Source organism: Equus asinus, chromosome 6, assembly GCF_041296235.1.
Source record: "Equus asinus isolate D_3611 breed Donkey chromosome 6, EquAss-T2T_v2, whole genome shotgun sequence".
Taxonomy (NCBI): domain Eukaryota; kingdom Metazoa; phylum Chordata; class Mammalia; order Perissodactyla; family Equidae; genus Equus; species Equus asinus.
The window spans coordinates 48026618-48044572 of record NC_091795.1 but is presented as its reverse complement, the minus strand read 5'-3'; the positions used below and the strand labels follow the sequence as shown (position 1 = coordinate 48044572).

At 43.9% G+C, this 17955-nt stretch overlaps 1 long non-coding RNA gene across 14 annotated transcripts; it reads left to right on the top strand.

Annotated features, from left to right (window-relative positions):
- Nucleotides 1-1398: 1398 nt before the first annotated feature.
- LOC106828360 (uncharacterized) lies at nt 1399-17232 on the top strand. Of its 14 annotated transcripts, XR_011503988.1 has the most exons (9): nt 1409-1697; nt 3730-3882; nt 4173-4265; nt 4447-4521; nt 5606-5750; nt 6393-6545; nt 7808-7886; nt 8078-8424; nt 16890-17232. It is a non-coding gene; the product is annotated as an uncharacterized lncRNA (long non-coding RNA). The 14 variants fall into 14 exon arrangements; XR_011503985.1 differs by lacking the exons at nt 7808-7886; nt 8078-8424 and adding an exon at nt 15870-16062 and having other exon boundaries at nt 16170-17232; XR_011503984.1 differs by lacking the exons at nt 7808-7886; nt 8078-8424 and adding an exon at nt 15870-16265.
- The last annotated feature ends 723 nt before the right edge of the window (nt 17233-17955 follow it).

The window sequence follows — 17955 nt, the reverse complement described above, 5'->3', positions numbered from 1 at the left end:
TATACCCAGAAGTAAGATTGCTGGATCATATGGTAGTTCTATTTTTAATTATTTGAGGAAACTCATACTGTTTTCCATAGTGGTTGCACCAATTACATTCCATCACCAGTGCGCAAGGGTTCCCTTTTCTCTACATCCTTCCCAATACTTGTTATCTCTTGTCTTTGATGATACCTATTCTAACAGGTGTGAGGTGAATGGGGCCATCGTTTTGAAATATTTCTGGCTCCATAAGAACCGACAAAATGGGGGGCCAGCCAGGTGACACAGCCGTTAAGTTTGAATGTTCTGCTTTGGCAGCCTGGGGTTTGCCAGTTTGGATCCCGGGTGCAGACCTACGTACCACCTGTCAAGCCATGCTGTGGCAGGAGTCCCACATATAAAGTAGAAGAAGATGGGCATAGATGTTAGCTCAGGGCCAGTCTTCCTCAGCAAAAAGAGGAGGATTGGCGGTAGATGTTAGCTCAGGGCTAATCTTCCTCGAAAGAAAAAAAAAAGAACCCACAAAATGGGTTCAAAGTCAGTAGAGTATCTGAATCAGAAAAACAAGACCCTTCCCAAGGAGAATCAACTTTCTCATGTGCTTTTGGCCTCAAGAGAGGGAGTCTGGCCACCATTCTCCCAGCTGCAGTTCAGAACAGCAGGCAGTGAAAAGTCAGCTGTAATAGAGTTCTAACTCTCGCCGAATGTGAATGGACACAGAATGTGCATCTGCATGAGCTGAGGCCCTGCTTCTAGGTACCACTAGCCATGGAGGCCACATCTGTGCCAGCGGCTGAACTTCAAGGCAGTCTGGCCTTCAGCCCTCAGCCCTCACCAAAGGCAACCTTCCTTTTACAAAAGGCCTCTCAATTCTTATCCAAAAATAACACTGTGTGCAATTTATACTCATTTAATATCAAAATGGAAGGAGGTCTGCAAGGTCAAATCTATTTTCATACTAAGATGTTATCTGCCTTTTTTACTCTCTTTTCTCGGGAACGTATGAAGCGATGTGCTTTGGGAAAACTCAGTCTGATATCACAACAGAGTGAGTCCAGGAGCAGAAATGAGACTCCATCTGTCTTTTATTAAGCTAAACATTTAAAAAATTTGCAGGAATGTAAAATGGTGCCACACATCTCACTAACAGTTTTTGCTTTGGAAAACATAGCTATTTTTTAAAAAATTATGTTAACATGGTGGGTTTATTATTGTAATTTTAAGTAAATAAATACATATTTTTAAATGTTCAGTTTTAATTTCTAATATGGTAAAGATTGGGAGGTAGAACCCACATAAATAAAAACAACTTGAGGTCCTCAGTAATGTTAAGAGTGTAAAGGAGACTTGAGATCAAGAAGTTTGAGAATCGCTGCCTTATTTCTTCCTCAAATCGCAGATTGTCCCTCAGGCTCCACCCCAAAGTTTTCAAGCGTAGGAGCTCCCCTGCTCCGCCAACGGTTGGGCTTCACTTTGGTGACGATCTGCCATCTTTCACTCCTTTCCAGAACAGCTGCCTCAAAGCTCCTCACAACCCTGCACACCCCTCCTCCTGGGCCGCCCTTCCCGGCTTCCGGAGGGAGAATGCATTCCTTTGACTCCGCTCAGCAAACCTAGGATGGGGACATGGGACTCGTGCGCAGCTGGGGAAGCCAGGGACGAAAATACAGCCACTGCCCTCAAGGAACTTCTGATTTTGTGGGAGATACTGACAGGTAAGCAGCTGCCCACGAGATACCAGTCCTTGCTGTTTGCCAGCTAACACCCTAGGGGCAGAGCGGGTATGGAGCCAGCCCTCCGGCCGCTGCCGCTCCCGCAGCCCCAGATTCCTGAGATCCCGGGCCCCGCGCGCCCCCTGGGGGCCGTGACTCGTCTGCGCAGCCTTTTCCTTCTGGAGCTACCGGACCAGCACCAGGGTAAAATCTCAAGTCTGGGGGTCCCAGCGCTGGGGCCCCATCGCTGTGAGGATGTATCTGCGTCCTCGGCGGTCTTCCGTCTGTCCCTCTGCTCACGTTTACCCCTTGAAGACTAATTCCAGTCCAATCCTGCCTCTGTGCCTGCCCTTTATGGGTGCTAGGCATCTTGTGTGTTTCTTCCCCACCAATCCATTTGTAGGTGACATAAAGAGTATGTCACGGTAGAAATAATATGTGGTGCGGCTTGGACCTAAGTCCAGGGAGCGCGATGCCAAAGTGACACTTCTTACTGATATGCCCGATAGCAAATAATCTGATGTCTACAGCGATTGACGATTGATGGAAACTCGACGCTTGGGTCAAGCTCCTTCAGGAGGGGGAATGTGAGTCTGGACCTTCTGAATCTCATTGGCTTAGGCCCGATTCCCTGCTCCTCTGGAGTGCATGGTTATACTTTCCACATTCTAATGAGGGGATCAATACCCCAAGATCTCCACTAGTCCTTCTAGGGCTTTCTTCCAGGGATGTAGGGGCCCTCCTGTTGTAAACAGAACTGGAGTGGTCTGCTGTAACATCCCATAGCTCCTCGAAGTGAGTAGGCGGATGAACACTCGGACTCTGGCTTACTGGAAGGTAAGCCCTAAAATCGAGGAAGAAAAAACCAAAGTGTCTGTCTTTTGGGAGACACTGGGTGTTGAGAGGGAGTTTCAGAGACAGCAAGGCATCCTCAGGAACCAGCGTAAGGGTTTCTCCTATAGTTCTGACCCAGAGTCCATTAGCAGGAACCTCACTGCCCCATCAGCAAACTCGACCATCTTAACTCAGTGGTTTCCATGGTAACCGTCAAAGACTGGTCCAGTTTTCCTCCTACAGACGGCCCTCCCACCCCTCCCCCCTCCAGTCACTTTCCAACATGACCTAGAACTGGATTCCATACAAATACGATTTGCAAAGCTATTGTTTCCCCCTTTGCAATCCGTGTCCTAAGAAAATACAAACCATTTAATTTACACGGAAATACCCTTTAAAAATAAACCAGCAATGTCAGGTACATGGGGGTTTATTTTATTATTATTTTTACTTTTGTGTGTGCTTAGAATTTTCTGTAATGAAAAATTTTTTTAATTAAAAATTTTTTTTAATGTTTTCTAAAAAAAAAATTTAAACAAAAAGGAAAGAAATGTTCAAAATAGTTTTCTTTCTACATTTCTTAAGAAAATCTGGTCTTCTTGCAGAATGATATGAGGTTATGAAATAAATACCATTTTCTACAAAAGGAAATCATAGATTGTAAGCCTCAATCCTTATCTGGGGTAGGGTGATGATGGGAGAGCCTAAGACTTTAATTCTGAAGCACAAGAAGAATATAAACAAACCTTTAAAAAGCATAAGAAAATATAGATACTTAGGGGGAAGCCATAGTGGTTGAGTTCACGCACTCTGCTTTGGGGGCCCAGGGTTCACAGGTTCCCATCCCCGGCCCAGACCTAGCACCGCTCGTCAAGCCACACTGTGGTGGCCTCCCACATAAAACAGAGGAAGATGGGCACAGATGTTAGCTCAGGGCCAATCTTCCTCACAAAAAATCAAAAAATAAAAAAAAATTCAATTCAATCAATCACGTTGGCCTTCTTCCACAACCTTTCCATCTTTTCCCCATGCAGCTCCCTCACCCTTCGCAACCTTTCTAACTTCCACAGTGAGAAACCCAGCAACTGTGAATGCCTGCCTGTGACAGGGGCTGGGTAAACTATGGTCCTTGGGCCAGTTCTGGCCTGGGGCCTGTTTTTGTACAGCCAGTCAGCTAAGAATGGTTTTTACGTTGTTAAAGGGCTGTAAAACAAGCAAACACACAAAGAAGACTCTGCGACAGAAACTAGATGTCCACTCGCCAGCCAGGTCTGATGTGTGAACCACCTCTACGGTAGGCTGGCTGGAGCCCTGCTGAAAGGTGGCTCTTCCATCCAGGCCACAGTGACGAGAGGTACAGCCGGCTGGGAAGTTGCCATGCCGACAGGGAATTCAGTTCTTAAAATAGTCGACTGTGCTTAGGCATTTTCAGGGTGGGTGGGTTTGGAGGGGAGGGGGTTAGGGAGAGGGGTGGGAGAGATGATAAACTAATGAGTCAGACCCAACTGGTGACAGCTGTTCCGTCATCCCTCTGGCAAAGCGAGGTGGGGAGGGGATAACTCTAAAACAAGGTCTGAAAGAGACATTTTCCATTCAAAGAGTGGGGATGGCTCCATTTCCTCTCACTGTTTTCCTGCCTGACAGAAGGAAATCCCGGCTGCACCCCTCCTCCTCCCACCACCCTGCAGCCTCCTCCGTGCCGAGAACAGGGTGCCTGCCGTGATTCCGAGGGACCGGGTGTGCTGGGGATTGGTCTGTGCAGGGGCTGGGAGGAGCTCGTTCTCACACGCGGCTGCCTCGGGGCTTCACCCACGGGGTCGGGGATGGGGTGGGGGCGAGTCTCACCATCATCGTTATCAGCATCAGCATCATGGGGCCAAAATGAAAGTGTATCACGAAAAGTGTGTCTTTTATCCAGATAGACCAGTCAGTCAACAATCATTCTCTGAGAATCTCCTGTCACCTCTTTGTTGTGCCCTCAGTGCCTGGACAGGTGAGCTAAGTCCATTGTTTTTAATTGTGGTAAAATATATATAAATAAAATTTACCATTTTGACCATTTTTTAACTGTACGATTTAGTGGCATGAAGCACATTCACACTGTTGTGCAACCATCACCACCGTCCATCTCCAGAACCGATTTATTGTCCCATATTCTGAAACTCTACGCAGAGCTCCCCATTTTGTACTCCCCCCTCACCCCGCCCCGCCCCTGGCAACCACTGCTCTTTCTGTCTCTACAAATTTGGCTATTCTAGGAATCTTATATAAGTGGGATTATACAATATTTGTTCTTTTGTGTTTGGCTTATTTCACTTAGTATATTTTCAGGGTTCCTCCATGTTGAAACGTATGTCAGAAGTTCATTCCTTTTTAAGACTGGATAATATTCCATCATATGTGTATACCACATTTTACTTATCCATTCATCCATCAATGGGCATTTGGGTTGTTTCCACCTTTTGGCTACTGTGGATAATGCTGCTAAGAACTTTGGTGTATAAATAGCTGCTTGACTCCCTCCTTTCAATTCTTTTGGTGGCTAAGTCCATTTTCAGAAAGAAGACAGATTGAGATCCCATCCAGCCTGCAGACAATGCTACAGCAACATTTTCTTATCTTTTCCATCCCATCTGTTCAGAATCCATCTCCTAGGAGGCCAGCAAGCCCCTTGTCTCCTGTCTTCCTCCTTCTTCCATGCTCCTGCCCTCTGCTATAACTGTCCATTACCATGAGGTCAAGGCCCTGGGGATCTCTGCCCTCAAATTTTTATCAAGGACAGTGGGGAGCTTTAAGCTTGATAGTTCTTTCATGTTTTTCAGAGTTGAGCATCATTAAAGCAAAATTTTCTGGGTTTAATACAAATTATACCTTTTAACATGATTTTACTGTATTTTCATACTAAAGGACCCATTTCCCACCAGAGGCAGGGAAGGGAAGGACTCAGTGGATGGCATATCACTAGGAATTTTCTGGCTGGGAGTGAACACATGGCCTCAGTTGGCTCACTCAGGCTGAAGGGAAGGAATTTTATTTCATGGCTGGGTAAGATGTTCTTTTTTCTTTTTCTCTTGAAGTGTTCCACTTGATGCTGATCAAAAGGAAGATGGGCTGTGGATAAAGCTGACACCTGGAGAGGAAGGCAGAGCTGAGAGAAGAGCAGAATATGATGCTGGAGCCCAGATCATGCAATGCCTGAAACTTACCCTACTCCAGTTATCCGTAAGGGAGCTAATAAATTGCCTTGGATTTTAAGCCCATTTGAAGGGGCTTTCTGATCCTCAGGGCTGGAAACAATCTCAGTGACTTAGTCTGCTTGGTGTTAGATTTTGGTAACAGGGGAAAGTCATCATGAGGTATAAGCGAGGCGAGTTGGGGGAGAGGGGGACGTGATCAGATCTGCATTTCAGAGCATCCCTCTGCTGCAGGGTGGGAATAGGCTAGTGGGGAGCCGGGGTGGTTGCAGTTAGGGGGACACTGGGCCGGCTCTGGTGAAAGGTTATGGAGAAGAGAGGGGAACAGATGCGGGAGATTTTAAGGAAGTTGGGTAAGTTTGACAGAAGTTAGTAAGTTAGTAAAGTTGACCAGCCTTGATGGTTTGTGGGGAGGAGAGGGAGGTGTCACCAGGGACCTCAAGGTTTGTGGCTGAGCAGCTGGATGAATAGGGGTGCTACCCACCACGACACGGTTGTCACTGAGGGGAAGAGATTGAACACTGACAGAGTCAGGCTCCTGCAGCAACTGGACTCTGGTGGGAGAAACAACAGGCGACGTTAGCTTGGTGCTAGCCGCGAACCAAACATGATTCAAGGTGCTTTACAGGTGCAAACTCGTTGACACAGTGACCTTTGTCTCATTTTACAGATGAGGAAACTGAGGCAGTGAGAGGTTAAGTAATTTGCCCAAGGCCACACAACGAGCCAAGAAATGATATTTGAACCCAAGTTGTTTGTGGCCATGAGGTTTCCAAGGAATGTATGTACCCAAGAAGGCTCTGACAAGCAAATGGCAGAGAAGGTAATGCTTTTATCCGGGGCCCGGCCTCCAACTCCAATGCAGAGAACTCTAGGAAGCTGGATTTTCACTCCTGACCCAGCTCCCCTTTCCTAAGTCACTTAACACCTAGATGGCTTCTGACTGAGCGCCTGGGAGGTGTGCTCCATTTCACGGCCCCTGCGCCCCAACAGCAGTCTCTGATCTTACCACTGCCATCAGTGGAACCTGACCCAGTGGATCCCTAGCAGGGCCAGGGTGAGAGGCTGCGTCTTTCTCCAGTGCCCGGGGCCAATCTGGCCCAGGCCTAGCCTGCCGCCAGCAGGGAGGAGGAGAGCCACTCAGAAAGGAAGGCATGGGTGAGTCTGCTCAGAGGGAAGGGCCAGGCTTTACTGGTCACCTGGAAAGAGGAGCAAGAAGAGAGAGCCACCCGCGTGCGCTCCATCTCCTTGGAAAGCACGTGAGCCCTGGAGTCAGATTAGTTCTCATCTGCACGTATGGGGTTGTAATTCTTCACCATGGCTTCCCTTAGTCAACACACAGGGCTAAGCAATGTCCTCAACAACATCCTTCCAGTCATACAGAGAGGAGTTTCCTAGAGCATTCCTCAGCATAGGGGACTGCAGGGGTCAAGTCAACACTAAGTCTATGGGGGCACGAAGAAGGGCAGGACATAGCTCTGTGTGTGTGTGTGTCTTTGTCATCACCACCATCATCATCTTCCTCATCACCATCATCATAGCAGTTTCAGTTTACTAAGTGAATATACTGAGGGAGGCACTTCATATTTATCTTACTGTTTTATCTTGTAACCCAAATGTCAGATGGGGGTGTCTTTTCCCTGAGAGCTATGTGACATCACATGGATGCCACTGCCCACCCCAGACACATAGACTCCAAAGCCAGTGATATCCAAAAGCACCCCCCCCCCGATTTCTGCTAATTTTGGGGAGCAGGGAAGAGGTTTTCGTTTCTCATGGACGCCTCTGCATCGTGGGCTCCCACTTGTAAGAGCAGTTTTGTTTGTTCTGCCATGTCATGGCTGGTATGAAACTCAGTGCTGCACTCATTTCCGCAAAAACAGCCCCTCACGCAGACAGTTGTGGTGAGGTGGGCTCTGCTGTGATGTGAGCGTCAAGGGGGCGCATACTGCAGTCTTCTGCCTCTTTGTCGCATTGCTTTCCTTCTCCTCTTCCCAGCTCTGTACTTGATCCCCTCCCACTGGGTTACTGGGGGAGCGCCAATTTTTTTGCCCTTGGTGATGGAGAAAAATTCAACTTTCCCAGCTCCTTCTCTCAAACTCGCACATCTGGCTCGAGAACAAAGGGCTTCCATGGAGTACAATCTACTCTCCTTACGAGGCAGGTGGGTTATAAACAGCCAGCTTTCCCTCCTTGCCATCCTAGGGCTACAGATCCTTGTCTTGTCTCCCACTACTGGATTATACATTCCTTGAAGGCGGGGACCACCTTGTCTTGTTCTCTGTGATGTCCTTGCACAGCTCTTGGCACGTGTGGGCACTTGTGAAAAACTGATCAAAGTCTCTTCCTGTTCAGAAGCAGCGCAGCCACAAGCCATAAGCCAGATAAATCTAAAGTGCCTTCAGGAGGACAAGAGGTTTAAGAAACACTGATTCATTGATGGCTCCTTCGAGTAGGAGAGACTTGAAATGATATCATTAAGCAAATATTTGTTGAGCGTTTCCTGTGTGCAGCGTGCTGTGTGTGGTGCTGGGGCGTGGCACTGGGACAAAGATGAAATCATCACTCTGCCCTCGAGGGTTTCACCATAAAGGGGAAGACACACACACCCCACTGATTGCCAAGCAGTGGACCAAAGCGAGTATCACTGAGTGTGGACCAAGGGATCCCAGAAGGAATGGATTCTGTTTTGGGGTAGGAGGGTGAGTTGAGTGATTTGGGATGGGAAGGTGGGTAGAGAGGGCTTTCCAGAGGATATGACACTACTGTGGGCATTTGAGGCAAAAGTGGAGAGGTGTGGGAGTGCCTGGATGCCTCCAAGAGTAAGGAGTGGACAGCACAGGCAGTGTGCCTGGAGCTGGGACGGAGTCGGGCACCAACCTGCACAGGACTGCCCTGCTTTGCCCAGGAGCCGTGCCGCTTTCCTGGAGGTGATGGTTGGGCAGCCAGCAAGCATTGTAACTTGATTCCCTGTGTCCGTTCCTCCCTCCCTCCACGCCAGGGAAGAGCAGGGGGCTCGGGATGGGTGAAAATCTTTAAGATGTTTGCTTCCCTTAATCAGCCCCCCAGGCAGCTGACATTCTTCTTCCCTTGGAATCTAAGAGGGAGGAAGAGTGGACTGAAAATGAGAAAATGCTCATGTGAAGGAGTAGAAAGCAGCTGGAAGTACAACACTCATCTGGAGATGGAATGAATAAATGAGATAAAATCCTAAATAAATATCTTTCATGGTACTAATTGCGTTTTAAAACTGCCACCGGAGAACAGATAAAATGATGCTGTATTTCATTAGTGGCTCCCTTAATTCTATGCTATTTGCCAGCAAGTCCTATTAAAGTACTCTGTAATTAAAGAGCAGTTCTGGGTCCTGTAATTTAGAGCATTATTAAAATATGGCAAGGGACTGGAGGCAAGGAGATGGAAACAAACACCACTTTCATAAGGTCCTTGTGGGTCACACAGAATGTGACTTTCAAAGCTCAGCCTTTGGACTGCCCCTGCCAGAGGGAGCATCCACATCAGTTTTCCACCTGGGCGACCAGTTACGTTTTTATCCCACAGGAGAGTAGACGGAGAAGTGAATCAGTCCTTTTTCAAAAATGATTCTTTTATTGCAATATAATTCTCATAACATAAAATTACCACTTTAAAGGGTAGAATTCAGCGGTTTTGGTATATTCACAATGTTGTACAGCCATCACCTCTATTTAATTCCGGAAGATTTTCATCACCCCCAAAAGAAACCCGTACCTGTTAGCAGTCCGTCCCCATTCCCACCCACCCAGCCCCTAGGCAGCCACTAATTACTTTCTGCCTCTATGGATTTGCCTATTCTGGACATTTCATATAAAAGGAATCCTACAGTGTGTGGTCTTTTGTGACTGACTTTTATTTTTAATAATTTTTTGTCCTTTCATTTTTTTTTAATTTGAGTTCATAATAGTTTACATCATTGTGAAATTTCATTTGTACATTGTTTCTTGTCTGTCACCACGTAGGTGCTCCCCTTCACCCCCTGTACCCACCCCCCTCCCCTCTTCCCCTGGTAACCACTGAACTATTTTCATTGTCCATGTGTTTGTTTATATTCTACTCTGATTGAAATCATCTGGTGTTTGTCTTTCTCAGTCTGACTTATTTCACTTAGCATAATTCCCTCCAGGTCCATCCATGTTGTTGCAAATGGGATGATTTTTGTCTTTTTTTCTGGCTGAGTAGTATTCCATTGTATATGTATATACCACATCTTCTTTATCCAATCATCAGTCAATGGGCACTTGGGTTGCTTCCATGTCTTGACTGTTGTGAATAGTGCTGCCATGAACATAGGGGTGCATGTGCTACTTTGGATTGTTGATTGCAAGTTGTTTCGGTTGATACCCAGTAGTGGAATAGCTGGGTCATATGGTATTTCTATTTTTAGTTTTTTGAGGAATCTCCATACTGTTTTCCATAGTGGCTGCACCAGTTCGAGTTCCCACCAGCAGTGTATGGGGGTTCCCTTCTCTCCACACCCTCTCCAACATTTGTTATTTTTAGTCTTAGTGATTATAGCCATTTTAACAGGCATAAGGTGGTATCTTAGTGTAGTTTTGATTTGCATTTCCCTGACGATTAGTGATGTTGAACATCTTTTCATGTGTTTATTGACCATCTGTATATCTCCTTTGGAAAAATGTCTGTTCATCTCCTCTGCCCATTTTTTGATCAGGCTGTTTGGTTTTTTTGTTGTTCAGTTGTGTGATTCCTTATATATTATGGAGATTAACCTCTTATCAGATAAATGATTTGCAAATATTTTCTCCCACTTGGTGGGTTGTCTTTTTGTTTTGATCCTAGTTTCTTTCGCCTTGCAGAAGCTCTTTAGTCTGATGAACTCCCACTTGTTTATTTTTCTTTTGTTTCTCTTGTCTGAGAAGACATGGTATTCGAAAAGATCCTTTTTAGTTTGATGTCACAGAGTGTACCACCTATATTATCTTCCTGGAGTTCTATGGTTTCAGGACTTGTCTTCAAGTCTTTGATCCATTTTGAGTTTATTTTTGTGCATGGCGTGAGATAATGGTCTGCTTTCATTCTTTTGCATGTGGCTGTCCAGTTTTCCTAACACCATTTATTGAAGAGACTGTCTTTTCTCCATTATGTCCTTGGCACCTTTGTCAAAGATTAGCTGTCTGTATGTGTGGTTTTATTTCTGGGCTTTCAGTTCTGTTCCATTGATCTATGTGCCTATTTTTGTGCCAGTACCATGCTGTTTTGATTACTGTAGCTTTGTAGCATATTTTGAAGTCAGGGATTGTGATGCCTCCAGCTTTGTTCTTTTTTCTCAGGATTGCTTTAGCAATTCGAGGTCTTTGGTTTCCCCATATGAATTTTAGGATTCTTTGTTCTGTTTCAGTGAAGAATGTCATTGGGATTCTGATTGAGATTGCACTGAATCTGTAGATTGCTTTAGGTAGTATGGACATTTTAACTATGTTTGTTCTTCCAACTCGTGCATGGAATCTCTTTCCATCTCTTTATGTCATTATATATTTCTTTCAATAATGTCTTATAGTTTTCATTGTATAAGTCCTTCACTTCCTTAGTTAAATTTATTCCTAGGTACTTTATTCTTTTTGTTGCGATTGTTAGTGGAGTTGTATTCTTGAGTTCTCTTCCTGTAAGTTCGTTATTAGAGTACAGAAATGCAACTGATTTTTGTAAGTTTATTTTGTACCCCGCATCTTTACTGTAGTTGTTAATTAATTCTAATAGTTTTCCAATGGATTCTTTAGAATTTTCTATATATAAGATCGTGTCATCTGCAAACAGTGAGAGTTTCACTTCTTCACTCCCTATTTGGGTTACTTTTATTCCTTTCTCTTGCTTAATTGCTCTGGGCAAAACCTCCAGTACTATGTTGAATAAGAGTGGTGATAGTGGACATCCTTGTCTTATTACTGTTCTCAGAGGGATGGCGTTCAGTTTTTCCCCTTTGAATATGATGTCGGCTGTGGGTTTGTCATATATGGCCTTTATTATGTTGAGGTAATTTCCTTCTATCCCCATTTTCTTAAGAGTTTTTATCATAAATGGCTGTTGGATCTTGTCAAATGCTTCTCTGCATCTATTGAGATGATCGTGTGGTTTTTGTTCCTCATTTTGTTAATGTGGTTTATCACATTGATTGATTTGTGGATGTTGAACCATCCCTGTGTCCTTGGTATAAATCCCACTTGATCATAATGTATGATCCTTTTTATACATTGCTGTATTCGAGTTGCCAATATTTTGTTGAGGATTTTTGTATCTATGTTCATCAGCAATATTGGCCTGCAGTTTTCCTTTTTTGTGTTGTCCTTGTCAGGCTTTGGGATCAGAGTGGTGCTGGCCTCGTAGAATGTGTTAGGAAACATTCCATCTTCCCTGATTTTTTTGGAATAGTTTGAGAAGGATAGGTATTAAATCCTCTCTGAAAGCTTGGTAGCGTTCCCCAGGGAAGCCCTCTGGTCCTGGGCTTTTATTCTTTGGGATGCTTTTGATTACTGTTTCAATCTCTTTACTTGTGATTGTCTATTCAGATTCTCTATTTCTTCTTGATTAAGCTTTGGGAGGTTGTAAGAGTCTAAGAATTTATTCAGTTCCTCTAGATTGTCCATTTCATTAGCATATAGTTTTTTGTAGTATTCTCTTATAATCCGTTGTGTTTCTGTGGTATCCATTGTTATTTCTCCTCTGTCATTTCTAATTTTATTTATCTGAGCTTTCTCTTCTTTTTTTCTTTGTAAGTGTGGCTAGGGGTTTTTCTATTTTATTTATCTTCTCAAAGAACCAGCTCTTTGTTTCATTGATCCTTTCTACTGCCTTTTTTGTTTCAATAGCTCTGATTTTTCTTTTGTTTCTCCTCTGGTTTTTATTATTTCTCTCCTTCTGCTACCTTTGGGCTTTGTTTGTTCTTCTTTTTATGATTCAGTTAGTTGTAGTTTGAGATTGCTTATTTGGGATTTTTCTTGTTTGTTAAGGTAAGCATGTATTGTGATGAATTTCCCTCTTAATACAGCTTTTGCTGCATCCCATATGAGTTGGTATGGTATGTTTTTATTTTCATTTGTCTCCAGATATTTTTTTATTTCTCCTTTAATGTCTTCAATGACCCATTGCTTATTCAGTAGCATGTTGTTCAGTCTCCACATCTTTGTCCCTTTCTCAGCTTTTTTCTTGTAATTAATTTCTAGCTTTATAGCATTGTGATCAGAAAAGATGCTTGTTATTATTTTAATCTTCTTAAATTTATTGAGGCTTGCCTCGTTTCCCAACATATTGTCTATCCTTGAGAATGTTTCGTGTGCACTTGAGAAGAATGTGTATTCTGCTGTCTTTGGATGTAGTGTTCTATATATGTCTATTAAGTCCAACTGGTCTAGCTTTTCATTTAATTCCACAGTTTCCTTGTTGATTTTCTGTCTGGATGATCTATCCATTGAAGTGAGTGGAGCGTTGAGGTCCCCTACTATTATTGTGTTATTATTAACATCTTCTTTTAGGTTTGTTAATAGTTGCTTTATGTACTTTGTTGCTCCTGTGTTGGATGCATAGATATTTATAATTGTTATTTCTTCTTGGTGGAGTGTCCCTTTGATCATTATACACTGCCCCTCTTTGTCTCTCTTTACCTGTCTTACCTTGAAGTCTACTTTGTCTGATATAAGTATTGCAACACCTGCTTTCTTTTGTTTGCCATTAGCTTGCAGTATCTTCTATCCCTTCACTCTGAGCCTGTGTTTGTCATTGGAGCTGAGACGTGTTTCCTGGAGGCAGCATATTGTTGGGTCTTGTTCTTTAATCCGTCTCACCACTCTGTGTCTTTTTATTGGAGAATTCAATCCATGTACGTTTAGGGTGATTATTGATATATGAGGGCTTAAAGCTGCCATTTTATCACTCGTTTTCTGGTTTTCCTACATTTCCTTTGTTTCTCGTCCTGTGTATTTTGGTCTACCAGTCAAGTTATGTAGATTTTTATGTTGTGTTTCTTTGTTTCTCCTTATTTATTATTCACGTCTCTGTTCTGCTTTTTTGTTTAGTGGTTACCCTGAGGTTTGTATTCAAAATCTCTTGGATAAGATAGTCCCTTTTCTGATGGCTTCTTATTTTCTTAGACTAAACTGATTCAGTCCCTTTCCTCTTCCCCCCAAGCTGTTTTTCTCACATCTTATTCCATCTTGTGTTATGAGTTTGTGGTTAGAATGACAATATTATCTTTGTTTTTGGTGTTTTCCTTCTCTTTGTCTTTAATGGTATATTTGAATATATGCTATCCTCCTCTGATTCTGACTACCTATTTATGTCCTTACTCCATGCTTTGTAACCCCTTTCTCCCTTTTTTTTCCTTCAAGTATGAGGGCCTTCTTGAGGATTTCTTGTGTGTGTGGGTGGTGGGTTCTCATGGCTACAAACTTCCTTAGCTTATGTTTGTCTGGGAAATTTTTTATTTCTGCATCATATCTGAAAAATATTTTCTCTGGATAGAGTATACTTGGCTGAAAGTTTTTTTCCTTCAAAGATTTGAATATGTCATTCCAGTCTCTCTGATCCTGTAAGATTTCTGCAGAGAAATCTGCTGAAACCTTGATGGAGTTTCCTTTGTAGGTCATTTTCTTCTGCCTTGCTGCCCTTAGTATTCTTTCTTTGTCATTCACTTTTACCAGTTTCACTACTACATGCCTTGCAATAGGTCTTTTTACATTGACATATTTAGGATATCTGATACCTCTTCCACATGGATTTCCTTCTCCTTCCCTAGGTTTGGGAAGTTCTCTGCTATTATTTCTTTGAGCAAGCTTTCTGCTCCATTGTCCTTCTCTTCTCCCTCTGGAATACCTATAATTCTTATGTTGCATTTCCTCATTGAGTCAGATATTTCTTGGAGACTTTCTTCATTTCTTTTTAGTCTTGGTTCTCTGTCCTGCTCTATCTGGAGCATTTCAACATGTCTATCTTTGATTATGCTGGAACACTCCTCTATGATGTCCGTCCGAGTGTTCAGGGAATCCATATTTTGTTTTATTTCTTCCATTGTGTCTTTCATCGCTAATATTTCTGATTGGTTCTTCTTTATAGTTTCAATCTCTTTTGTGAAGTAGCCCCTGAACTTGTTGAATTGTTGTTCTACATTCTCTTAACTCATTGAGTTTTGTGGTGATATCTATTTTGAATTCTTTGTCATTTAGATTACATATTTCTGTGTCCTCAGGACTGATTTCTGGGTACTTGTCATTTTCTCTCTGATCTGGAGATCTAATGTGATGTTCGACATTATATTATATTGCTAGAGGGGAGTGGCTCTGTTTTTTCGCATCCTGGTGTTATTTGGTCAAAGTTATCACCTATTGCCACGGGGTGGGGGTGAAGAGCTGCATATTCTGAGCTTTCTGCCTTCAGCAGAAATTCCAGAGGCTGGAGCTGCGTTGGCTGCTGAGGGGAGGGGCACTATTTCCTGTGTGCTCTTGGGGTTTTCTCACTATCTGCTCTCCTGGGGTGTTGGCTTGATAAGGTCACCCCCCATGAAAGCTTTTGCCCTGGTAGAGGGCTTCCCTCTAGGCTGCAAGGGCCCTTGGGAGTCCTTGATGTTCTCGCAAATGAACATCCCCTCCCCCATTCCTTCCCTCTTGGAGGCCTCCTGTGGTCCCAGATTGCAGTTTTTGGGGGTGGGCAAAGTTTTCTCTTACCCCTTCCACCTCCTGTGAGGGGGGCTCCAGCCTCTCCGCCCTCTGTCATGTGGCTGTGTGGGTCTCTCTGACATTTTTTGTGTTGTGTTTGGATGTCCTCTGTTGGAGTATGAATGACCTTTTCATTGTATGTTGGAGGGGAGAGATTACTAGGAAAGGAAAGCTTGCCCCACCATGATGCTGATGTCACTCTCTGACTGACTTCTTTTACTTAGAATAATAGTTTCAAGGTTCATCCATGTTATAGCATGTATCAGTACTTCATTCTTTCTTTTTGGCTGAATAATGTTTCGTTGTCTGGATAGACCACTTTTGTTTTTCCATTCATCTGTTGATGGACATTTGGGTTATTTCCACTTTTTAGCTATTGTGAATAATTCTGCTGCGAACATTCATGTACAAGCTTTTGTGTGAACCTATGTTTTCAATTCTCTCAGGTACAGACCTAGGAGTAGAATTGCTGGGTCATATGGCAACTCCACATTTAACCTTCTGAGGAACCGCGAGACCATTTTCCACCGTACCTGCACCATTTTACATTCCCAAAATAACGCATGAGGGTTCCAGTTTCTCCACATCCTCACCAACACTTGTTATTGTCTGTTGTTTTTTAGTATGGCCATCCTAAAGGTGAGGAGTGGTATCTCATTGTGGCTAAATCTGTCCTTTAGCCATGAAAATAGCCACCCTTTACCATTGCTCCTTGTGGTAAAGCATGCGGATTCTCTCTGCGTTAGGCCAGCAGGAGACAGGCTGTGGTCCTGCTTCCCCTGTTCCCTCTATCGGGAACTGGCCTGGAGACCTCCTCCTGACTGAGGACACTACAGCGGGTGGTATGTATGAGCCAAGTGGATCAAGTCCAAACCTGACTTCTGTCCCTTAGTAGCAAGCGTGACCCCAGGCAAGTTACTAAGACTTCCTACACCTCATCTCTGAAATGGGAATCATTTAAGGGGGTGCTACCATCTTTTGAGGACTCTAAGATACACTTCTTTCATGTCTCACCACCTCTGAAACGAGGATGTTTCCTCAAATGTGAGTCAGGCTGGCTGCAGTTGTGACATAGTTGTCACGGCCTGGGCCTACACATCAAAACTCGCCCAGCAGGCGTCAGCTGCCTGGGAGAAAACTCCAGACACAGTAGTGGAGCCTCTTTTTAGCAACGCTGCATCCCCAGTGCTCCTGGCGCACAGGACAATACTGTGGGGACAAACAGGGGCCTCGATGACTCTGAGTCAAAGGGTGATCAGAAGAGCAGACCCCAAATGTGAGGAAGTTTGGGGATACTATAGCCAATCTATTTCACTTTTTTTCTTTTTATCTATGCACAAGAGTGATGTGTGGCAAACATCTCTGTTTAAGTAAATCTGAAAGAGCTCTTTCAGTAAGTATAAAATAAAAATTCTAAGTGCTAAGAAACTCTTATGTCAATTAATTGGCACTTTTTTCTTTTTTAGGGGAGCATAAAATTATGACACGTGTTACAATCAGCGATGAAATACAGGCACCTACTTCCCATAATGAGAGGCTGTGAGAGGACCAGATGGGACAATGGGTCTGAAACACTCACCACAGGGCCTGGCAGAGAGCAGTGATGGTATCGATGTCGATGGTTAAAAATCTGATTAATAATAATGGACCTACTTGGCTGGTATTACGATGTGTAACTGTTGCCCAGCTTTCTACGAGTAACCCCTCTTCTGACCCTTCACTGAATGATCCTGGAGGAGGAGAAACCATAATAAGTGCTTATTTCTTTTATAGCTCTCAGAAAGATCAATAAAATCAGCTGACCAATGAATGAAAAAATTTTTAAATGTTAATCAAAGACTCTTGGGGAAAAGGCTTGTTGTGTGCTATTTGCAAGACTGGAAGGTAACACACAGATGTTGGCCTCCTGGGGGACATTTACTCTGCATCATACAGGTCATTTGATGGTTTCTGGGCCCCCACGGGTCCATGTGGTTCAGCAGCTCTCCCTTCGAAGTCCAATAACTCTGCCCCTTGTTGTGTGGCCCTCTTCCCAACCCTGGGGTCAGTCACTTCATGTTGGTAGCTTGAAATTGGCCATGTCATGAATATTTACACCACAGAAATTGGCAAATACTATAAATCAGGACTTTTTTTTTTTTTTGGTGAGGAAGATTAGCCCTGAGCTAAAATCCATTGTCAATCTTCCTGTTTTTGCTTGAGGAAGATTGTGGCTGAGCTAACATCTGTGCCAATCTTCCTCTATTTTGTATGTGGGCTGCTGCCACAGCATGGCATCTTGATGAGCAGTTTGTAGGTCCGTGCCTGGATCTGAATCCGTGAACCCCGGGGCCGAAGAAGCAGAGTGTGCGAACTTAACCACTACACCACCAGGCTGGCCCCAGGACTTTTTTCTTTTTTAGTTAATTTACTAGCACGTCACTGCATCAAATGTACTGAATTCCTGGGTACAAGGTTGTGTCTGTAAGCTCAGTCCCAAACCACAAGCCGAGGGCCACTCGCTGGATCAGCAGGATGTTTGGGCCTTTGAGG